Genomic DNA, 23863 nt, shown 5'->3' on the forward strand with positions numbered 1-23863 from the left:
TATTTCCTAACAGTTTTTTATATAGCGCAGCATATTCCGTTGCGCTTTATAACAAATAGAACAAAACTGGGTAATAACAGACAGACATAGGCCCTCATTCAGAGCCGTACGCTCTGAGCAGAGCGCACGCTCTGAATGAGGGCCGGGCTCCATTTTCATGGAGCGTCCTCCTGGACGCTCGTATAGCTGTGGGTCACCACCCACAGGCTATACGAGCGTGCATTGTGATGGTCGCGATGGCCATCGCGACCATCGAATTTGCGAGCCGGAGCCTGCGGTTGAGGTTTTCAACCGCAAGCTCCGGAGTGATTTTGGCTCTATCAGAGCCAAAATCACTCCCACTGACATCACTAGTGATGTCAGTGGGCCGGCTTCTGACGGGAGGCGTTCCCATGGGAACGCCCCCGTCAGGGAGGCACGCCCCGGCACGCCCACCAAAGGGGGCGTGCTGTCAATCAACATTGACAGCACGCCCCCTTTGATCGGACACAACGAGCGAAGGACTTTCCTTCGCTCGTCGCATCTGGCGCATGCGCACGACGGAGCTCCCTCCGTCGTGCGCATGCTCAGTCCATAACATCGACCCACTTGCGAGCGGACAGCCGCTCGCGAGTGGGTCTGAATCAGGCCCATAGTCTATAGTGAAATAGGCATTGATACACAAGGATAGATGCTACATATTGCATATTGGTCCAGCCAGATTGCAGAGGTTCTTGGTGGGCTGTATGATCCGGTCACACGGGAATGTTGGCCTAGGGTTAGGAGGATGTGAACATGAAGAAAGAGAAAGTATGTGAGGTTATGTGTGGACACTGTAAGAAGGGATGTAATTGGATAGGGAAGCTATGAAGGTTATGAAAACAAAGCGCGGTTTTGTGCATACAGACTAGGTTGCATGTTGTGGCTTGCAATTTATAGCTGGTTGAAGGGTCAGCTATTGCAAATGCAATGCCCCCTATTCCATTAGAGGGAATATAGCTTTTGGTACGGGATGCAGTCAGGAAGCTGACGGGCGAAATGCCTACCGCCGACTTCCTGACTGTGAAATCCCGGCAGTGTACTAATGACAGGCATCAAAAAGCCTGACACCTGTCATTATACCTACGCCAGGAGCCCGACGCCCGGCATACCGATCGAAGGTAAGCCGGGCGGCGGCCGTGGGGGGGAGGGTTAGGTTAGGGGCTCTCGGGGAGGAGGCTTAGGGGTAGGCTGTGGGGTGGAGGGTTAGGCTGTGGGGGGGTTCGGGTTAGGCTGTGGAGTGGAGGGTTAGGCTGCGGAGTGGAGGGTTAGGCTGTGGGGGGTTAGGGTTAGGCTGCGGAGTGGAGGGTTAGGCTGTGGGGGGTTAGGGTTAGGCTGCGGAGTGGAGGGTTAGGCTGTGGGGGGTTAGGGTTAGGCTGCGGGGTGGAGGGTTAGGTTGTGGGAAAGGGGAGTTAGTGTAGGAAAACTTTCCTGATACTGTCGGGATTCTGACCGGTGGGATTTCGTACCCAACCTCCTAATACATTTATTTGACACTGTTTTGATATCGCTGCTGCTTTACCTCTAGTTCATGCCGTTAACCCCTGCATTACTTGTATCTGCTGTTTAACAATAAACCCAGCAACCTGGTCAAGAACTCTGTGTGACCTGACACTCATTTTCACATATGCTTTGTACCTACTGCGATCACTCCAATAAGCTATATCAACATGAGTCACTTTCAATTCCCACCTCAAACCCGCCAAAAAGCATCAGCTTACAAAAGCTACTGCTTCATAGTCTTATCTTGTCATGTCATGTGATGACTGCTCTGCATCTATCTTTTTAGAAAATGACACTGGCCCAACATGCTGATTAGCATTGCTACCTCACAGCACTGTGGTCTTGGGTTTGATTCCCACCACACATGTTCGCATACGATTCTACCAGGTGCTTTGATTTCCTCCCACAATCCAAAAGCATATTGGAAGGTTAATAGGATTGTGCCCCTTCTTTTGGAATATATATTCCAAAAGAAGTGGCACTCGCCATGTTCTTTCAAATAGCCATACTTATTCACTTTTTTTCCATGGCTGGTGTAACAACTAGATGGATATGTAATTTCTTAGTTATGGAACCGAAACATTGATGGAATTGATTAGTATGGCTATTTGAACATTGTTATTGCCATAAATGCCTGTACCAAGATACCACTGTGATATGATTGTCTGGATGCGGACATTGGAAAGTGTCCTAATCGTTGGCTATTAAATAGTTTTTTTGGAATGGTGAGTTCCCCTTCTTTTGGATTTTATGAAGTTCGCACAGTATTGGATAGCGGTGTGATTTGGGAAGCACCCCTACATTATAACTACACTGTGTCCATTAGTAGTTGCACTCACGTTCAAAGATTTTTATATATATATATTGCTAACGCTACTCCTCACCTCTATGGGGGGAATTCAAGTGTGTGTTGCGCACCAGCGACCACCAGATGGCGCCCGATGGAGCAATTTAATTGTTGCTCCTTTTGGGCGCGCACAGCCTCTGGCGCTAACATTTCTATTTACAGCTCCATGAGCTGCTGAGCAGAAATGACCGAAAAGTGACCCATTTCAGCGCTCCAACAGGACTTTTCGCGGGTGTGACAATGTCCCGTCATTTTGACGGGCTACTAACTAGTGAACCATACTATGTATGTGCGTGTAAGCTTCTCTGGGGTAGGGACAGATGTGAATGACCACATATTCTCTGTAATGCCTTGCAATATATGTGTGCACTATATAAATAATAAGTAAATAGCCCCAATGATAATATATTTTTAAAGAATTGTTAGTTGGACTAAAAAAAATGGATTTGCCAGTGTTGAAGGCAGAGATTTTTATGGAAAATAAAGATAGTTAACAGTTTTACAATTAGGCTTTAATGTTTTTATAACTACTGCTGTGCAATTATTATCACTTCTATGTCATTCAAAAAATTCTGTAATATTCATATATAATTCATTACATAAATGCAGACAAACAATTTAACTTCTATAATCTCCAAGAATAATTAGCCATCAATTATCACTAACCATCTATTGCTTAACAATAAATAACTGTGTAATTGAATGGGCCTAGAACTGGGTAATTGAATGACCCCTAGGCGTTATTTGAAGCCAGGCTCTGACTACTTAGCATGACAGTTACTGTCTGTGGTCAGGTTGGTGGTGTAGTGAGCTACTCACCTAATTTGCCTGTGTCTAGGGGCTGTTGAATTGTTGCAAGCAATCCCGTTTTATGGATGGATCTTGCAATTTCTCACACTTTGCATGCCTCCAACCATATGTAACTATGAGTCGTATCACATCCTCACTTGTGTCTGAATATGGGCAGCGAAGGCTAAGTGTACTGATGGTATCCAGATGAAACTGTGGGCTATGAAGACTTGTGCATATACACAGATCTATTCAAGCACAGGACTGGTGCAAATGCGTGTTAATAATGATGACAGCCAGTTGGACAAGCAAATTCATAGGCGTACTGCGGCCACTTAAAAGGATATAACGCAAATATCCTTATTTATATCTGAGCACACAATGTGGTGTCACTTGCAGCCGACTTGGTTGCAACTCTGCATCGAAAGTAGAGTACATGTTTATTTTTATTTGTGTTTTTTGTTGTTTTGAAAATCTATTTTATTTTAGTATATAAAAGAGCAAAACTTGACAACAATCAAGGTGACACCTGAGTATCTACAAATGTATACAAAAGATGTTACAACAAAAATAGAATGACATTGCATAGAAACGGTTGCAGCAGTATGGGACATGTGCAGGTCACTATATAAACAAAATATAATAGAAATACAGAACAGAATCAAATAACAGTCAAAAACAAAAACCAACGTAAATTAATAAAAAAACAATGTATATATTCAGATTAGCATATTGGTCAGCAGCCTTTAAGGAGACAATAAAGGGAAGGCAGGGGGAATGGAGAGGAGAGGGGGGCACCATTAAGACAGAGCCAGTATTATAGTTAACAACAATCTTGAAGAGGATGTTGTAACGCAGATTCTTCGAGGAGTTTATACAGATACCATGTCGTATTTTCAAAAAGCCTATACACTTTAGATTGGGATTAGGGGTCGAGTAAATAAATAATAAATATGGGTCGAGTTGAAGAATAAACAATTCCCATTTCCTATGAAATTTGACAACCCTTTTTTGTTTTATATCAAAATATAACAATTGTAAAAGCAGTCTCTTCACAGTGAACAACATCAGAGGGGTACCAGACGTCCATTGGAGCAAGACGGCTTTCTTAGCAACAGTCACCACGGTCGTTAAGAGGTAGCACATCTTTCTTACGAGGACCCAATGCCCAAACATCAAAATTTGCACAAAGTATGGATAAAGGGTCTAAATTTAGAATAAAGGCGCGTATCCACTTGCCGGGAAAAATGCGATTGAACGATTATGACATCGTTATTGTTCAATCGCTAATTAATCACGCAGAAAAATGTCGGCAACGACCAGCGCTGCGCGTCCCCGCTGGTCGTTGTCGGCATCGCTCATTGCCCAAACATGACGGTCAACCTGACGATATAGTCAGGTTGAGCATGTTCGGGGATGAGGGAGGGTGCCTGCACTGAACGACATATCGTTCAGTATGGGCACCGCACAGTATAATGAACGACTGAACTATATTATCGTTCAGTCCTTCATTGTCAGCAAGTGGATATGTGCCCTAAGGGAGAGCATGTGATTAATAAGTTGGAGAACTTCCACACTCCCAAAAATGAAATAAAGTGGCCGTAGACTATTTACACTTAGGACAAAGTCCCGTTTCACCCTGTACCATATGCAATGTAGGCCCGATGGACTGTATGAAGCCAGGCTGAAGACAACAGTCGGAGTGTGGGGTCATACTATTTCAGAATAGGATCAAACAAGTCTAGGGTGAGAATAAATGTTTGCCAACTCACCAAGCATTTAGACCACATGGAGGAAGTGCAGGATTGAAGCAAGACTACCATGAGCAATTTAGTACAATATGTATGGGGTGATGTACGACGCAGCATAGCAATGAGCGCATCTTCCTCGTCACTATAGGTGGGCATTGAGTGGGCTGACAAGGCGAAGTGACGGGTTTGGAGGTACATGTAAAACTGTGAATTGGGTAAATCAAATTTGGGACGCAAATCTTGAAAAGATACTATGCGTGCCTATGGATCAAACACGTCTCGAATTGCACTAATGCCCTTCCCTCTCCAAGTAGAAAAAAGAGCATTATCCAGGCCAACTGGCAAAGAGACATTGCCCCAAAAAGTGTTGTAGGGAGAATGAAGGGGATTTCTATAAAAAAAATGATTCACTGAATTCCATGTAGTATAGGTATATCTAAATATAAGTAGAGTACATGTTACTGTGTGTAACATATACTTCTTTTGATTACAAAGAACAATAATAAATGTAAGTGTCCTTTAGCAGCTAATAACCTCTCCGTGACTTGTGTTACACTCTGTCGTATTGGTTAGTGAGTGTTGAAGTGGTACCATTTAGCTGCCTTGCAGCCTTAGCATGAAGATGGTGGTTTGATGGTCTCCTTTGCTCAAGGTGTTTGTCCTGAAAGCATGGAGTGAAGACTGCATCTTGTTCGTCAGCATTGGTCTGCTGGTAGCATAGGTAACCCTGATCTTGGTGGTACTGCTAGCTTGCCCTACACTAACTGCTATCCCTATGTATATTTTACTGTTATAACTATGCTTCATCTTATTGTTACTTTATAAAAGTTTTAATCCAAGTCAAATTTTTGGATTTAGTGGCAACTTACCCATTAGGCACGTGCCTGGGACGCCACTCACTCTGATGTTTCTTTTAATACTTTCAGTCTGAAATTACCCAGTAACTACAATATATTTCCACTTTAACATACCAGCCTCTATCTTGAGTATGAACATGTCCTACTATAAACTAGATTGACATACAATGACAATATTTTGTACTTACTGGGAAATGGATGGACCAATCAGCGAGTTCCCGGGCTTGGGGGCTGGCAATCAGCTGATGGGCCTCATAGGTGCCTGCCCATTTATCAGAGGCAGATCTCAGACTGGGTTGCTGATGCAGTGGGATATGTTACCTGTGTACGGTACGTTACAGTGGAAATACTTTGTAGTTACTGGCAAATTTCAGACTGACAAACTATAAACAGGTATCAGCTTGTTTTACTACTGTCAGTGTTGGTAATAAAACTAGCATCTGAGTGTCACCGTGTCCCCAGCATTTTGTGCACATTTCATATATGCAGCCCAGCCAAGGGACTACACACCCAGCGCAGTCACGGTAGGGTACTTATGTTCTCCAACCACACATCCTAGGCCATGTTGCAGTCACCATTTGCTTCTTTTGTTACTGGCCTGTCTTTCCTGTTATTTTTTTCTTTTTAATAAATGTATGTTTCTACTTCAGGGTCCATAGGGTATCCACAGGATACCTTGGGGTATAGGTGATGACGTCAGGCATCGGGCACCATAGAGTTAAGTTTTCAGCCTCCCAGGATGCACTAGGGTCCTCCTCCTATACCCCGCCCCCGAGCCAAGGCATCTCAGTTTTGTTTGGTGCCTGGCCGGAGTCGGATGCACCTGCTAGAGGGGGGCTTAGAAGAGCCCCTGAAGTTTTCTTCATTGCAGCTGTGGCTGCACATCTGGAAGTACAGCATGGACAGTCAGTACTGACGTCCATGCTGTCTTCCCTACACCCCCGCCGGTACTAGAACGCCGGTACCGATCCGGGGATGCTGGTAAGCATCTGGGGTCACAGCTAGCGGTGACCCCAGATGTTTTGGGCCATGGCCGGATCTAAGGGGGACAAAGGTAAGCAGCAGGTGTCCCGCGGTGGGACCCTGCTGAACATGGTCCAAAAGTCCCCAGGCAGGGGGCTCCCTGGGGACTGGCTGCAGCGTGGAGCCAGGTATTAACCTGCGCTTCCACTAACCCCCTGGGACAGCGGACCGCGGCAGAGCTGTAGCGCTGCGGCGTCCCAGGGGTTAAATGCATGCCAGGGGAGTGCGCCTTCCCTGTCTCACAGCCGGCGCCTCCCCCGCTGCACACAGCCCTCTCTGCACACGCCGACTGGCCCTGTGGCAGCGCTCCTCCCCCAGGCCAGCCTCCTCTATGCTCCTCGGTGGCCATCTTCAGAACGCATGCTGAACGCTGCTGGAAGCCTAAGATCGGAGGCATCGTGGTCTGGGTCCCCCCGCATACCTCTCCTCCGCTTGGTCAGGTCTGTGTATGCAGCGCTGTGTCCTACCAGACTCTGTGTCTGTGTAGTTGAGTATCAGCGCTGATAGTGCAGGATTTATTTTTCTGTGCATTGTATGTGACTGTGCTAGCGCTGCTGCCTGTACTTTTAATTTCTTACTGTCAGCCTTATCACTGTCCCTGTTCTTTCTGCTAAGCCCTTGCGGTGCGGTGCTGCAGGGTGGTCTCTCGCTATACTAACAAATATTGGTGAGAGGGGTCACATACTTACCATCATGTCTGAGAGTGACTTTCCTCTCCAGCTTCAGTGTACTATGTGTAAAATACCTATAGCGGAGGGGGGAGGGTAGCGCGGAGGGGCTATGCCGGCAGTGTTTTTTATTGGCGCGGCCAATTACGGTCACAACACCGGTACAGGAGCCGCCCTGGGCTTGTTTCGCTAAGGCGCTTACAACCTTGGTGGGCCAGTTAGCTCCGCAGCCCGCGTTCTCACAGATGGGATTGTCCCAGCAATTAGTGGTGTCGTCACCCATGCAGGGTTTCCCGAGGCAACTGATGGTACTCCACAGTCTCCCTATTTCCCCTCCCCCGGTCTCTCAGGAGCCTGCGTGGGTTAATTCCCTGACTAGTTATGTACAGCACTTGTCTGATGTGTTACAATGGGAGTCTGTGTTGCGGCCACATAAGCGGCCGGTGGCGTCTCTGTCTGCTCCTTATGAGGATGACGAAGTGACATCTGATGATGGGGAGATTCTGGATCTTTCCGTCCAGGAACCTCTCCGTACTAAGGAGGCGGACGCTAGGTCCAAGGTGTATATTCCTGGACTTATTCGGGCAGTCCGCACAGCTTTGATGATTGAGGATGAAGATCCTCCGGTGTCCAAATCTAAATATGCCTTTTTAAAGGATATTTAGGGTGACGCCACAGTGTTTCCTCTTTCGGGTCAGTTGGTGGACCATTTAGAGGAGGCGTGGAAACAGCCTGGCAAACGATACCAGCCGCAGAGGCGTTTGGCGGTGGCTTATCCGTTTGCGGATAATTATTTTTCTAAGTGGGAATCCCCTCCACAGGTGGATTCTCATGTGACACGCCTAGTCCGTAGTGCCATATTACCCATGCCATCCATGTCTTCCCTTAAGGATGCTACGGACCGCAAGGTGGAGATCTGCCTAAATATTCCCTTGCGGGGGGGGGCAGCTAGGCCGGCTATGGCCATTTGTTGGGTTGCCAGAGCTATGGAGCGCTGGGCTGACACTTTGGAGGCGTCCTTCGATTCCGACTGTTTGGCTGAACAGACGGAGTTGTTTGGCAATCTCCGGGATTCGGCCACTTATATCAACGAAGCGGCCTTGGATATCAGTACCCTGGTGTCTCGGATTTCTTCGGCAGCTGTAGCTGCTCGTCGCACCTTATGGTTGCGATCTTGGAAGGCGGACGCTGATTCCAAAAAAGAGCTTGGAAGCATTGCCTTTTAACGGAGAAGTTCTATTTGGTCCGGACCTGGACAAAATTGTAGCTACACTGGCGCCAGCCAAATCGGCATGTCTCCCGTCTGCTGCAGTTCCTTCCAGTTCAGGTACGTCGTCCTTTCGGCCTTATAGGGCCCAGGGTAGGCCTAAAGCACAATCCTTTCCCCAACAGGCTGGCCCCAAAAAATCGGCCAAGCCCCGGAAGCAGGCCTGGAGTACCAGGCGTCCGGCCCCTCAGCCAGATGACAAGCCTGCGGCCTGACGGTCCGGGCCTCCCTTTGGGGGATCCCAAAGTGGGAGGCCGTCTGCTGCAGTTCGCCCGGTGTTGGTCAGTCACCACGACAGACACTTGGGTTCTCGAGGTGGTTTCTCATGGGTACGCCCTCTCCTTCCGGCACAGACCCCCGTCTCGATTCTTCACCACGGGTCTGCCATCAGACCGGAACAAAGCCTTGGAACTGCGGAAGGTTTTGCACACTATGCTCCAGGCTGGAGTTATAGTGCCTGTTCCATTCTCCCAGAGGGACCAGGGTTTCTATTCCAATCTCTTTTTGGTGCAGAAACCCAATGGGTCGTACCGTCCGATACTCAACCTCAAACTCTCAACAAGTCTTTGTGGGTGCTGAAGTTTCGGATGGAGACCCTGCGGTACATCATTCTGGCGCTGGAACCTGGGGACTACATGGTGTCGTACCTGCATGTCCCTATTCTTTTACGCCATCAACAGTTCCTCAGAGTTGCAATCCGCAACGACCACTTTCAGTTCCGGGCGTTGCCTTTTGGCCTGGCGACAGCACCACGTGTTTTCACCAAGGTGATGGCAGTCATGGCGGCTTCCCTGCGGCTGCAGGGAGTCCGCATGTTACCGTACTTGGACGACCTTCTCTTGGTGACAGGATCTCCAGAGCTCCTTCTACGCCACTTGGACCTGACCATTGCGGTACTGCAACGGCACGGCTGGTTAATAAACTGGCAGAAGTCCACCCTGATCCCGTCTCAGCGGATTCTGCACCTCGGAGCCTTATTGGACTCCGGACAGCAAAGGATCTTTGTGACGGGGGAAAAGATCTCTGCCTTGCAGTTGAGGGTGCGCAGTTGTCTGCAGAGCCGCCGGGTGTCTCTGCATTCGGCGATGAGGTTACTGGGCTCCATGGTGTCGGTATTCGACATGGTGGAATATGCCCAGTTTCACTCCAGACCTCTGCAGCATCTGATCCTGTCCAAATGGAATGGGCTGCCTCAGTCTCTAAAATCCCAGACGATGGTGCTCACTCCGGAGGTTTGCCTGTCCTTAGCCTGGGGAGTTGCAGATGACCCATCTCAACAAGGGTCGTCCGTTCTGGGTGGCTAATTGGGTCCTGTTGACAACGGACACCAGTCTTCGGGGCTGGGGAGCAGTCTCGGGTCCACACTTGTTCCAGGGCAGGTGGACTCAGGCGGAAAAGGAGCTTCCAATAAACATCTTGGAGCTCCGCGCGGTTTTCAATGCTCTCCAGCAGGCACATCGGGTTCTCCAAGGTCACCCCGTGCAGGTCCAATCGGACAACGCCACCACCATGGCCTACATAAACTGACAAGGAGGAACCCGAAGTCGGGCAGCACTCGTAGAGGTGTCCTGCATCCTGGTCTGGGCGGAGCGCAATCTCCCGGCCATATTGGCAGTATTCATCCCAGGAGTCCTCAACTAGGAGGCGGACTTTCTCAGTCGCCAGGACGTTCATCCGGGGGAATGGTCCCTGCACCCGGACATTTTTCAACTGCTGGTGGACAGTTGGGGTCTTCCAGAGATCGACCTCATGGCGTCCCGGCACAACAACAAGTTGCCGGTGTACGGGTCTCGCACAAGAGACGAAAAGGCATCTCTGGTGGATGCTCTGTCTGTCCGGTGGACGTTCCGGTTCGCTTATCTGTTTCCTCCATTTTCCCTTCTTCCGCGGGTAATCCGGAAATTCAAACAGGAAGGAGGGACGCTTCTGTTGATAGCTCCCGCGTGGCACTGGTTCTCAGACCTTCAGGGTCTGTCCGTGGACAGTCCTCTGCCGTTGCCGCTACGACCGGACCTTCTGTCACAGGGTCCCTGTCTTCACCCGGACCTGACTCGGCTGTCTTTGACGGCGTGGCTGTTGAGACGGCCATGTTAAGGTCCAGGGGTTTTTCCAGCTCTGTACTGCGAACCATGCTCAGAGCTCGGAAACCGTCTTCCGCGAGAATATACCATCATGTGTTGCATGCGTTTTTCCAGTGGTGTCGGCCGAGAGGTTATGCACCTCGGGAATTTCGTCTGTCTAGAGTACTAGCCTTTCTACAAGCGGGACTGGACCATGGGCTTCGCCTTGCTTCTTTGAAGGTGCAGGTTTCTGCCCTGTCTGTCTGGTTCCATCGTAGGATTGCTACAATCCCTGATGTGCGCACCTTTATGCAAGGTGTTCTGCGAATTCAGCAGCCTTTTGTTCCACCTGTGGCGCCTTGGGATTTGGCTGTGGTCCTGAGGGCTCTCCAGGGACCGCCGTTTGTACCACTGGGCTCAGTGGATCTTAAATGGCTAACAGCCAAGACTGTTTTCCTTCTGGCCATCGCTTCGGCCAGACATGTTTCTGATTTAGGGGCTCTCTCTTGTAGACCCCCTTTTTTGATTTTTCATGGGAACAGGGCAGTGCTGCGCACTCGTCCTGAATTTCTTCCCAAAGTTGTTTCCCGGTTTCATATTAACGAAGAAATCGTTGTGCCGGCTTTTAACTCACCTGGTCTTTCAGTGGGTGAGGCCACTTTGGATGTTGTGCGGGCCTTAAGGACTTATGTTGACCGCACTTCTTCATTTCGGAAGTCGGACGCCTTGTTTGTCCTCTATGGCTTCCGTAAAAAGGGTTGGCCTGCTTCAAAACAAACTTTGGCAGCTTGGATCCGTATGGTCATTTCAGAAGCTTATCTTCATGAAGGCCTGCCGGTTCCATCCTCTGTGAGGGCTCATTCCACTAGGTCTGTGGGTCCCTCGTGGGCAGCTCGACGTGGTGCCCCTGCAGTTCAGATCTGCAAGGCTGCCACATGGTCCTCTGTCCATACCTTTGTGAGGTATTACGCGTTTGACACCTTTGCCTCTCAGGATGCTTCCTTCGGGCAGCGGATTCTCCTTTCAGCACAGGAGCGTCCACACCCTTGAAGGATACTGCTTTGGGACATCCCCAAGGTATCCTGTGGATACCCTATGGACCCTGAAGTAGAAAATATGAGATATGGTAAGAACTTACCTTTGTTATCTCTATTTCTACAAAGTCCATAGGGTTCCACAGGACTCCCGCCCTGTCGCACCTGTGCTGCAGATGGGCTTTACTCTGGTCACCGGTTTTTCCGTCTCCCTCTGGTGAGAATGTGATTCTTGTGTGTGTCCAGATCTTTTTTCTCTCTCTTCCTTCTCCTCCTCTGGCCTATGGCTTGGTATGTAACTGAGATGCCTTGGATCGGGGGCAGGGTATAGGAGGGGGACACTAGTGCATCCTGGGAGGCTGAAAACTTAACTCTATGGTGCCCGATGCCTGACGTCATCACCTATACCCCAAGGTATCCTGTGGAACACTATGGACTTCGTAGAAATAGAGATAACAAGGGTAAGTTCTTACCATATCTCATATTTTTTATGACTTCATTAGGCGCACCCTCAAGTGATTTCAAATTGATTTCACTTATTTTGCACAGTATGATGGAATCTAGTTGAGATGACATGTAGATTACATGCGTTAACTAAGATTAAGTTTATAACCAAATAATGAAAATAATACAATTGGGGATTGCAGGGCATGCTTAGTGACAGCCTGGTACCTAAAACTACCCCTGTTCTGACCTGTCCCTTTTTTTTTTCTAAGGTACTGTCGTCTTAAACTTCCTGTTTCACCTACAGCTGCTTTAATTGTTCTGTGCTTTAGTCTGTGTCTCCATGGCTTCAGTCTGTCTCTATACCCATACTTTTCATCAATGCTCCTGTCATTTCTGCATTCTCTTCCCTGCACTCTGTTCAGGTTTACCTCTGTCCAAATGACTGTCACACTTGAGTTCCTCTCCTAGCCATATCTCTGTGTTCATCACTACTTAACCCATTCCTAAAAATTCTCCTTATCTTTCTTTGACTCTTCTCTCCTGCTGTCATCTATTCTGCCTCCCCGTCTTGCAATCCCCTTCCCTGCTGTATCCCCCCACACTTGCTCTCAGGCCAGTACTGCAGCGATTTCTCATATCCTGATCGACAAAAATGTGCTTTAAAAAATAATAAAGTAATTTGACAATAACTTGACCCTCACAGTAAAGTGTTGTTAGCCTTTTCTGCTTCCAAATGTAATCTAAATATACTGTATAATGTCATTCCCAACCCTCAGATTTTTTTCTTTTGCATCCCAAAGATGGATGGATAAGTACACCTCTTTTGTGGCTTTCACAGATCTTGGACTATTGGACAATGCCAATTCCCCATTCCGTGGACCCCCGTGAACGGAGATCAATGCCCCGATAACAGTGGTGACGGCAGAATAGGAAATTGGGACATTTGTTTAGGAGAGAAGATGCCTCTATCCATTTGTAGTCACTTTAGATATTATCGCCAGGTTCATTTTGTGATAAATGAATACTTTTATTAACAGTAAGTTTTTTTTTTTTTGGTTTTTTTTTGTCCATCCATTTTACACTTCATTACAAAATTCCAGAAAGGAATTAGTAATGTTCTTGTATTTAAAACAATATCTCTGTTAAAAGAATACAAGCATTTCTTGTAACTATGTAGCATGATATGTCTGGTAAATGCACTGCCAATGCACAGTGATTTACTATAATTGAGTGATTCCATTTGTAATTCTGTTATGCGCCGAAAATAGTAGTCTTCTGTGGCTGTTGCTAGGAAACCGAGCCAGGGAAATCCCATGCCATTCCCATTCTTTACTAAAAGCACTATATTTTGTCTCACTAAAATAGCATGCACTACTTTCAGCAAAAACAGATTAAGGGTGTTTATCTTAGTAGGATAAGGAATATTTTATTGGTCTTGGGTCCTAAGAAAAAACATTAAACCATTAGAAAGGTCATTTTTTGATCCGGCCTACTTCTCTGTCCTTTTTTGAGGATAAATGCGCTGTTGCACAGTATTGGCATATTGATTTTGAGTAACACTAATCCACTGTTCTGACAAAACATATTGGCAATGCACACATCCAGCTGTAAGGGGTCTGCCGACAATTCTGCTTTCTATATCATGTTTTATAAAGTACAATGTAAACTTAAGAATATAAAGATAATTTTTTTTTGTGTTCTAATATTCTACTGACACTGTCAACAGAGGATTAGAACAGAAACTTGTCAGTCTTGGGGGAAGATGCCATTCTGTGGAAACCTTGCACCAGGGCCATAGCAGGACAATATTATGCCTTGTGTCGCTCCGCCACCCAAACACGTGACATGACTGATGTTACAATGAGGGGCTGGGGCCACCAGGACCAGAGAGGAGCTGAGCGTCTTAAGGACACTATAGGCTTCAGAGTACAATTCCAGACACTATGCAAATCAAACGCCAGTGTCACCCACTAAGCCCTGGGAGGCAGCACCGTTTGCACACCCCTAGTTTACAACCCTGCCAAGCACTATTCAAAACGGAGAACAATTAGGCATATATCCTGATTTATGGACCGGACTAGCTAGTCTCTCGACAAAACTTCAGATGATAACTTACATTCATTTCTCCAATAAAGGAGCCTTAAACTGATACACACTATACAATAATCTGGCCAAAGAGCTGATTTCCAACTGTTCAGCCCATCTGATAGTGTGTACGCGACACTTGAGGTCGATGGTCGGTCCAACACCAGTGCATTGGCTCTCAATACCACGATTGCTGCACAACATCCGTCTTACTTGACTGTAAATTATAGATTGGAATATGTAATGTGTACTGGATTTTGATCATCAGTCTCCGATTCCTGCTGATCATTCATTTTAAAACGTTACTTTTGTGGGCAATTCTATTTAAATCAGCAATGATGCGCCTTCTCTTGGCTCTCTAATTGGGCCTTATTCAGACCTACTCGCAGTTGAGTGATTTTATTGCAAGTGTGCATGCAGTAAAATTCCTAGGTATAAACTCCTACAGAGCATGTGTTACACAAGATATATGCACAAAGGTGCTGTTAAGATAGAGACATATGGTATCAGAAATGTTGTGGAAGCATAATGGGCGTTCCTGGGAGGTGACTAGCAGTGCACACAAACATGGTCAGTTCAGGAGGCGTGTCAATGAGAGGGGCTGCGTTCACAGCTGCTCAGCCTCAGGCATAGGAGGCCGTGGTCAGATGGAGAAACTGCACCTGCCATAGGGATGGTGCGACCGATGGTGGCGTATAAGGATGCACCAATCACTATTACAGCGTGTACAGATGCTAAGAGTGGGTGTCTCAGACCTTGTACATTCGGCCACACAGATATACACAGGGTACGTGTCCCTAATCACCAGCGGAGATGCTGAAAGTGGGCATTTCACTGCTTGCACACACAGACGTAGGCTACTGCACCAGGGGAAGGTGATATCACCAGGGGATTTTCATGTTATCGCAGCCTTGACTCTGGCAACAGATGCAAGAGCTGATGCAGGAGCCTCCACCTCTAAATCAGGCAGAGAATATACTTTATCACAGAGTCTGATTTGTAAATTCTCACAACAGTCCTCAGAATCCTGAGTAGGCAATTGCTGCTGTCTGATTTCATGCAATCTGACAGTAAGTGTCCAGTCAAAATTTTATTTTGTACCAATTATAGGGCTTCACATGATAGAATATACAGCATTTCTTTGTTTAGAAATAATGGGGGGATAGCTTTCTTTAATTACATCAGTGATTTTGTCAAACACGCTACAATTTTCATCAGACAGAAATACATTTTTTATTGCATTTAGAGGTGGAAGGCTTCAGCACCAGGCAAATCACAAAATGCAGCTCCATCCTCTCGGGTCCCTTAGCAAATTGTGGACCTAGCTTCCCAGGCCCCATAGCAAAATGCAACTCCAGCTTCCTGGGCCCCATAAGAAAGTATAGCTTCTGTTTCCTGGGCCCCATAGCAAAGTGCAGCCCAAGCCTCAGGGCCCCCACTCTGCTGACCAAATACTGGTTCTCCACTGTGCAAGTGCTGGACCAGCATATGCTCAGAAGTGGCCCCACTGTGCTCTGCGAGCAAAGTAGGGGACATGGTGTGGTACTGTACCTGGCATTGCTGGGCCCTGTAGCTGCTGCATCCCACACAATGTAGGCAGCTGCACAATTGCTATATATACATAGATCGATTAAATACAATTAAATTGTATTTGAATGAAGAAGCTCAATGAGATTATGCATTGATTTTGCCAGTTACATATGTAGTGGAACACTTGTCAGCCTTAAAACAGTATGTTTTTTTTATCTGTTTGTTTCTTAACTACAAACTACTACATACAGCAGTATTTATCTTTGGGCTCCAATATAGAGATTAGATCATGCCTACTTCTACACTATGCACAGTGACATAATCACTGTTATTTCTAGTGATGTAAAGAATCTTTATTTTAACAAGCCCTGATTACATATATGCAGATACACTTTCTCGGTGTAAATATGAAAGCTGCATGTACTGTTACTGTTTCAAGAGGTTGGAATCAATTGTCATGCTTCCAGGCTCTAAAATTGGTCTCTCAGGGGGCGACTCAATTGTTTCTTGGATGGCTTTGTTTTGTTGCTCCGTTTGTGCGCGATATCCGCCAGCACCTGCATTTTTGCTTGCACCCTCAGGAGGAGACAATGGCCCTCATTCAGAGCCGCTCGCAATTAGCGCTCGCTCGTTCATAAAAAGGGGGTGGCTATTCAAATGAACCGTTCGCTCTTTGCGGTCTGTTGCCGCCTCCATGTCTGAATGAGCGAGCAAAACATACGCTCGTTTATTTGATAAAAACGCCCCCTGGCCGCTCGCATCATACGTCATGTCCGCTATTTATTAGATTAATCGAGTACATCGAACAGCGTATGAACTGCTCGCTATTCTTGTGGTTGGTTTTTTCAACCACAATATTGCGAGCAGTTCTGACTATAAAATAACCCAGTGACGTGGTGAATGACGCTGCTGTATTAATTATGCACACCCATAAAACGCCCGCTTTGACCTTTAAGCACGCCTGCGTTCGGATCTCCACTCCCCCTTTTCAAGCACCTTCCCCTGTTACCACCCACATACGCCTCATTCTGTCACTCAAATTAGCAGGCACTCGCTATATAGCGAACAAACGATTTTCGGCCGCACTGACTGGTTCGCGCATGCGTACTAAAAACCGTACGCATGCGCAGATGTGCAAATATCGCTCGGAACGAGCATTCAGTGCCGCTTACGAGCGGCTCTGAATGACGGCCTATGTGCGATAAACTCGTGGTTAGGGCGCACAACCAGGAATTTAGACGGGTTTAGCCGTTTTACACGGCTAATCCTGGTCTATTTGGGCACGATGGCCGCAATAATTAATGGGCACCTAGAATAATTGAATTGCAACACTAGATGCCCATTAATTATTGCCACCCACAAAACAATTGAATTGCCCCCTTTCATAGACAGTCAATAAGGACCACAAGGTAGTTACTTTATATGAAAGAGCAGATTGCTCCTTGTGGTCAGGGAGGAGGTAGTTAACAACATTTCAGGCATAAATCCTTAGGCTAAATGACCAGCAATCCTGCCGATGTTCAGGACGATTTGCCTTCACCCTGGACATCGCATGTTTGCCGGTACACACTTAAAAGATTTAATTAACGACGGAACAATCACTGTTCCGTCCTTCATTAATATGTAAAGCCTCACATGCGATATCGTGTGATTGGCCGCGCTGCACAGTCAATCACATGATATTGCATGCGACCGCAGGAGCGAGCAAATCGGGCATACACACTGCACGATATGCCCGATTAGTCATTCCGATTTAGCCAAATCGGGCAGTTATCGTTCAGGTGTGTACCCAGCCTCAGATTTTGCTGTAGAATGTAGAAAACATTTGTATTTTACAGTTCATCCATTCTTCTTATACTGCAATTTGAGTGCGCTCTATGATGGTACCTAGTAAACATGCCATGATCATGCAAAGCTGATCAGGGCTAGTCTGACACCATTGTGGTCATGCAAAGCTGATCATGGCTAGTCTGACACCATTGTGGTCATGCAAAGCTGATCATGGCTAGTCTGACACCATTGTGGTTATATAGTTTTAGTATGTTAAAGTTTCTCTCATGAGAACATATTTGATTTATGTATTTTACATTTTCCTGGTTAGATATTGTGGGCTTGATTCTGAGTCGCACGCAAATGCGCATGCGACAGCGTCTGTTGGCGGTCGGCCATTTGCGACTTTATGCAAATGCTGCTACAAACCTTCCCTTTATGCAAATGCCACTACAACTTCTTCCCCTATTTGGACGAATGTACAAGGACTGAGCCGCCCACTTTAGCGCTCGTGCATAATGTATGAGCGATTGGAACATCCTTATACTCCGCCATCGGTTGCAGGCCTATGGCATGTGCAGTTTCTCCGTCTGCCTAGATCTATTATGCCTGAGGCTGCGTCAGGGAACGCTGCCATTTTCACTGACAAGTCCGTGGCACTCCCATAACACGCTCACTGAATGGACCATTTTAGCGCTCATTTCTAGATACCCCCCAGGAACGCACATCAATTTACCACAAGATTTCTGATACCATCTCTCCCAACCTCAAAAGTGGCTTTGTGCTTATACGCATGCACCATATGAGTTTTCATAAATGCGCAGTTGCAAAACATTGCTCAGCTACATGAACATCAGCATTGTGTGCTGCTCAGAGGCAGGTCCATGTGTCCCCTCGCAGGGATGGTGGTCTACACTACCCTGAGTTATGTGACTAATGTTCAGGGAGGTAAGTTCTGGTCACTAGTGAATCACTGATAGATGTATATTCTCACTCTGAGGATTAATTACTCATTGATTATAGATTAGAAAACCGCAAAAAAACTACTGACAACCATCGGGGTTAACTGTTATATTCCGATATTAAGATGTGCAGAACAGTTCACTCTTTGAATTGATGTATGAACCAGTGTAAGCACTGTGTCATACACACGGCCTGTTTCAGAGAAGTACACAATGCCGATATTTTCGCAGTTGAGCGATTATTGGAAAACTGCATATGTATCTAAGTCGCACGGCACATGCGTCAAGGTACATTACCATAGTCTCTTACATCGACTTTTTTGCTGCCACTCCCCTTTACCTCCCACAAAGGCAGGGAGCCTTTGTGGGAGGTAACGGGGAGTGGCAACAAAAAACACAGGCGTGTCGTGACCATTATCCGGGTGCTGCATCTGCAATTCACTGTGCGCAGTGAAACTGTCTCAGTGTCTCAGTTTCTGTGGCCATTCTGAGTAGCCATAGGGTTACTCAGAGCTGTGATAACCTAATGATCTACTGCCAGTGCTGCATCTTACAACATAGATCAGGGGTCTTCAAACTTGGCCCTCCAGATGCTGTGGGGAACTACACATCCCAGCATGCACTGCACATAGTTTTAGCATGCTGTTATATCAAAAAGGTGGCAGTGCATGCTGGGATGTGTAGTTCCACAGCAGCTGGAGGGCCAAGTTTGAAGACCCCTGACATAGATGCTTGGATTTGCAAAGCCCCATGTGGGCATCTCAGTACAAATCCCAGTGGCTGCGACATCTGCATATTTTCACACAACAGCTGTGTACACAGACGCAGCAGCGACTTTAGCATACAAATCATGGCAACATACACATATGCCTACATACAAACGCATTTACACGTGTTCTCATACACCTATGGCTATATTCACTAAAGTGCAGGTATTTAGAAGTAGAGTTGTTGCCCATATCAACCAAACAGATTCTAGCTATTGTCTTCTAGAAGGTGCTAGGTAAATAAGTAGAATCTGTTTGGTTGCTATGGGCAACAACTCCACTTCTAAAAAACTGCAGTGTTGTAAATATACCCCCTAGCCTCAATACACCATACTGCACAAGACTCCCAGTGCAACTGAACCACTCTGAGTAGTGGCGTACTGTCTGTTTCTTTTTTTGTGTCTTATTTGCATTGCAGACACTGTGAAACACCTCCCAAAGTGTACTACAGACGCTGGGCTGCAACTTTTAACTGTACAGGATTTTTTTTTAACACATACAAAGTGCAGATGGAATACATACCTGTATTTGTGAACACTCTTTCACACACCCACAACATTCATTTCAAACGTTTTCTCAAACACTCACAGAATGACCTTGGCGCCTGGTGGGGACCCACTAGCGCACGCAGGGGGGGTTTCTGAGTACCCAGAAACCCCCCCTGATGAACCTAATTTTTTTTTTCTCAGAGACGGATACAGTCCTGTCTCCATCTCTGCATCAGCCACGGGCCATCCACGTACAGGCTGCGTCCGTACTTCCCTTCAGTGGCCGCACTCCCTCCCATGCCTGTCCTAGAACTGCGGCTGATGCTATATGAGCTTCTGCAAATGTGCAGAAGCTCATTCAAGCCAGCGCCGCGCTGACAGCCGTGTACCTCGGCCGGCCCCAAAGCAAATGACGCACCGACAGCTAGAGTGAAGGGCCGGCCGGGCATCATACAATTCGGGGGCTGAGACCGGCCTGTAGCTGTACGGCATTGCAATTGCATCACACATACTGGCCCCTCCTCAGGGGTCACCAGCCTACCAATCACCGGGCTCAGAGTGGGCTGCATGGAGCAGCCCTCCTCTTCCTGCTCCTCGGCTGTGATTGCCTGTGGCTGCGCCTCCTCTGCGTCCAGTCCTCACCACACTGACTGTGTCCCAGCTCCCCCACTCTTTTCACAGACGGACAAGGTAGGGAGAAACTGTTTATACCTGCACATGGGGAATGGTGTAATTGCAGGAGATCATGGGGCTGAAACAGGCAAACACTCAAAGCACCCATGCTATATCCTTACAGAACTATTAGAAACAAATAATAATAAAAAACAGCTAATCACATTCAAATATGTATATGTATATACACAGTGTTATATATATATATATATATATATATATATATATATATATATATATAGAAACCTCCCCTTAAAAATCCTGCGTTTGCCCCTGGGGCCTGTGGTGAGTATAGCTCAGAGGATGTAGCTGCCAACTTGCAGAATTGGAGATTGCCTGTCTCCAATACAAAAAGAGAGCTAAACAGGGATATGCTGCAAAGGCGCTTAGAACATCATGAACACTGTATCAGACCAAAAAGTTAAGAAAAAATATATTTAATATAATACACACAGAACTAAATGCTCCCGGGAGTAAATAAATATTAACACATAACAATCTCAGTAAAATTGATAGTTTGAGAGCTTAATGACTAGTATTAGCTGGTACCAAAGAACCTAGATTGAAACCTCAGTAATGTTGATTTCAGAAATGAATAATGAGTAACAGTCTGAAATTTACTAAAGTGAGTTTTTAGAAGTGAGTTTTAAAAGTGATGTTGCCCATAGCAACCAATCAGATTCTACTTAGCATTTAAATAGCATCTTCTAGAAGATGATAGCTAGAATCTGATTGGTTGCTATGGGCAACATCACTTTTAAAACTCACTTCAGTAAATTTACCCCTAAGTGTCCAGTGTTTCGTAGCAAAAAGGTATGATGTAAATAAGTTTTCTCAAGCACTGACTGCTCTAATATTTGTCAGATAATTTAGCAGACAGCTTACGGATCTATGTATGTGTGTGAACATGATTTACTAACATTGTTGCATTGTATTGATACTTATCTTTTTTTTTTAATTGTTCTTCATGTATCACTTTTGGATGCAGCCTCCCCAGTTACTATGGAGATGGAGTGACCCCCTCCCCAGATATATCTCCAGCAGCCTAGTGCAACCATTGTGGGCATCATTTACAGCTGTAAGTTATTACTGATAGGAAGTGTCATTTTGCAATTTGGCAGAACCATCTTGCACTGCAGAGGGGGCATATTTAGAGTTGAGAGAGTGGGGCATACTACACATACACACTCTAAATCAGTGTCAAAATAAATCTGTACTATAAAGGGTATATTTACTAAAGTGCCCGGTTTTTAGAAGTGAAGATGTTGCCCATAGCAACCAATCAGATTATACTTAACATTTATCTAGCACCTTCTAGAAGATAATATAATCTTATTGGTTGCTATGGGCAACATCTCAAATTTCTAAAAACCTGCACTTTAGTAAATACACCCCCAAGTGTGTGCTTAATGTGAAAGCCAGCAGTATTTTCCTTGCATGCAAAAAACAATAAAAACTTTTAATTTGTGCCCAGGTACAAATTTCTGCCAACTAATCTCAGTTACCTTCTATTTTTATTTAAAAAGCAACACAAATTTCCAAAGCACTAGATGGCTGGCTAATCAGTATGTAATAATAGGGAAAATCCACAATTTAATATTGTCTGACGCTATAGCAATAGTCACTTGTATTCAAAATAAATGAACAGGGGTTCTCCTGAACCAGCAGGGGTGCAGCTCATACACGGGCCACAGGTATGTGTAAGATATGGGGATCTAAAAGAAGAGTCCCCCTCCCAGTTATGTGCCCCTAGCAGCAGCACTCCCCTGCAACCAGAATTGGTGCCTTGTAAATTGAGACTATTTTAGTTCTATATAATAAAGTATTTTTAGCTCCAATCCTAAACGCCTTAATCAAGAAACAGTAACTCCTGTAGCTCCTTTAGAACAGAAAGAAATATCTATGTGTATAAAATATAAATTCAGACTTCTCTAGAGCAATGTCTCAAAATCATTCAAGTACATGTTGGAAACATTATCTAAATAGAAACTTGCAGTTGAAGGATTTTAGCAGAGGTTTTATTCTGGCCACACACAGCCATGATCCAGTCGATCATCTTGAGCAGTCAGACAGAACATGATGAGGATTGGGCCCAATCAATGCGGTCATATCAATAGCCACACTGACATAATGATCACAGACAATAGCCAGATGCTTTCTTCTGGAATTTCCAATTAAAATCTGATCAATGCCAATTACATTCTTTATTAGGAATTGCTTGTCATGTGTGCTCAACATGCCTGACAAAAGAGCTACTTGTGTACACAGCTACATATTTGTACACATGATCCATAAGCAAACTATAACTTAAAGTTAGTTTTTATATGTTGATTTTTAACTCTAGATAAGGGGTTTTCAAATATTATTTTCAGTGGACCACTCTGAGAAGTTAGGGAAAATTGGTGGGATGGGCATTCAAGTTTTACTTAAAAAACAAAGTACTGGATAAAATCTACTTCAACGCTCCCCTCTCCTTTATATAGATGGGGATGTGACCGCCGGTCTCAATACCGACATCTGAATCCCGACAAGGGACTTAAGATAGGCGTCGAAATACCAACGCCTATCTTTATCCCGACTTCCGCCTTTATATAGCTTTATTGTGTTTTCCCTCCTTTTTATACCACTTGAATGATTATGTTACACCCATTTATATAGCTTGGTTGTGTGCCCCCTCCTCTTTTTATAGCTTGATTTTGTGCTCCCCCTTTATTAGGCTTTAGTGATCTTGTGACCCCCCCCCCCCCCCCCCCCTTCTTGGTTACTTTCATGGCTGCTCTTCTCTCCTAGTCTATCCCCCACCGGGTCAGTTCCTCTCTTCACTTTGGGGACAATGCATGATACTAGTCACATCCATTGCAAATGCGCAAAACGAATGAAAAAAGGGGACAAAAATGCCTAACAAAACTGCAACTGACGGCAGGGCAAAATTTTAAAACTATTCTGAAATTATCAAGTCTATTTTTACTGTTGGTGGAGTACGCATTTGTGTCCAGTTTAAATCGTGTCATGGGCTGGATTTCAATGGGCCTGCTCTAGATATATAAAAATGTCCCTAGCTTGGGAAAGTACCACTAGCTTTGCCCCTTAATTAATGGACAACATTCTTTAGATTGCATAGATTTGTATAAATGGAGAGCATATCAATAGGAGTGGCAATTGTTGCCTCCTAAAACCATCTACATTCAGAATGTAGCTCAGAATCCCGACACTGGCATCCCGACGGTTAGGATACTGACCCCTGCTGTTAAGTGCCCTAAACCTAACCCTCCCTCCCCGCAGCCTAAACCTAACTCTTCCCCCCCACCCCACAACCTAACCCTCC

The sequence above is a fragment of the Taudactylus pleione genome, unplaced genomic scaffold, assembly GCF_031769625.1.
Source record: "Taudactylus pleione unplaced genomic scaffold, aTauple2 ptg000342l, whole genome shotgun sequence".
Classification (NCBI taxonomy): Eukaryota; Metazoa; Chordata; class Amphibia; order Anura; family Myobatrachidae; genus Taudactylus; species Taudactylus pleione.